This window comes from Lupinus angustifolius, chromosome LG11, assembly GCF_001865875.1.
Source record: "Lupinus angustifolius cultivar Tanjil chromosome LG11, LupAngTanjil_v1.0, whole genome shotgun sequence".
Classification (NCBI taxonomy): domain Eukaryota; kingdom Viridiplantae; phylum Streptophyta; class Magnoliopsida; order Fabales; family Fabaceae; genus Lupinus; species Lupinus angustifolius.
This window is the reverse complement of record NC_032019.1, coordinates 11,159,730-11,161,309: the sequence shown is the minus strand read 5'-3', so window position 1 is coordinate 11,161,309 and position 1,580 is coordinate 11,159,730.

Below are 1,580 nucleotides of genomic sequence, written 5' to 3'. Positions count from 1 at the left end.
TTTTCACAACAAAATTATAGAGTAAACTTAAGCAATTACAAAGCTCATATATGACAAGTAAGGCTTTACTCTAAACACCTAATACAAACTCATGCAATATGACAATGTATTAGTTTCAAAACAGAAGTTACAGAATGTAAAAACTTCACAAAAAGCATCAATAATATGCATGAACATGTGAGATGAATGATGAGAAATATATCATGAAATGCCACTCAATCCTAAAGCATAGAATTCTCTCATTTCTAAACTCACAAATGCACTAACAACTAGATGCAACAAATATAACGAAAAATGCTCTAACTCTCTAATAAATGCAACATGCAACTTATGAGATCAATTCTGAAAACGCAGTTTATAAAGAATCAGTTCTGAAGCCCAGTTAATCAATTAAAGCATTGGTTAATCGATTAACGTTGTTCAAAAACGTAACTGATTCTGTTTTCCAAGCTTTTCAGTTTCAACAACTTTTCAAACAGTTAGGTTAATCGATTAACGTATGCCTTAATCGATTAACAACATATTTTCATGTGTAATTTTAAATACAAAAACTCAAATACGTTATGCACTTAATTCATACATATGTTTAAAACTTAGTTTATGCCTAGAATGCATATATACATGTATTTATATGATGCATGAACATATTATGAATGACATATCTCAAAGATGAAATGATTTAAAAGATTTATGCATATGAGACATGTATTAGGTGACCTAAGCCTTAGACTCAACTTAAACTAGTTTCTAGTCTAAGCCTAGTACCAATCAAAAGACTTAAGCATGTTGATTTGTTGGTGATCTTCAAGCTCTTATTAGCACAAGTTGTCCTCATCAAAACCATGACATATAAAGAGAGCTTTCCAAAGTGTTCCTCTTGACATGCACACTTTCAATCTCCCCCTTTTTGATGATGACAAACACTACAAACATTACATCATTTGTAATAGCTTGAAGATTGTGTTGGCATGATTGATATGATGCGCAAATAATTCGGAAGCTGTTATTACTATCAACCTGCACAATCAAAAACAACAAAACAACCTTTCTCCCCCTTTTGACATTATCAAAAAGATAACCCAGGTCAAAAAATGAGGCAGAGATATGAGTTAAGCATAAAACAAAGTTAATGAATTAATTTGGGATTTAACAATTAACCTGTTTTATTTTTGGGTAAATTGAACAAATGCGTTTGATTAGACAAAAGAAATAGCCAATAGGAAAAGAGAACGACATACAAGATTTAATCAAATAGTAAGCAAAGTTATCAACATAAAATCTTATAAAGAGGAAATAAACCTAAGGGTAAGATGGTCTAGGTCTAAAGTCTTCTAAACTATGGTTGAGGCGGAGGATGATCAATCTGATCATCATGAATAGCAATGTTCTGGCAACCCGGATAAGCACAGATAACTTCTGAAATTCTGAACAAAACATAGCATTCTGAGCTTCAGCAGTAGATTGAATCATATTCCTCAATTCCTGAAATTGGTTGTCTGAATAGGCAGTCTGACGCTCTTCATACTGTTCCATGCCTGCAAAATAAGAATCTTTCAACCCTTGGAAGTGAAGATCCATAC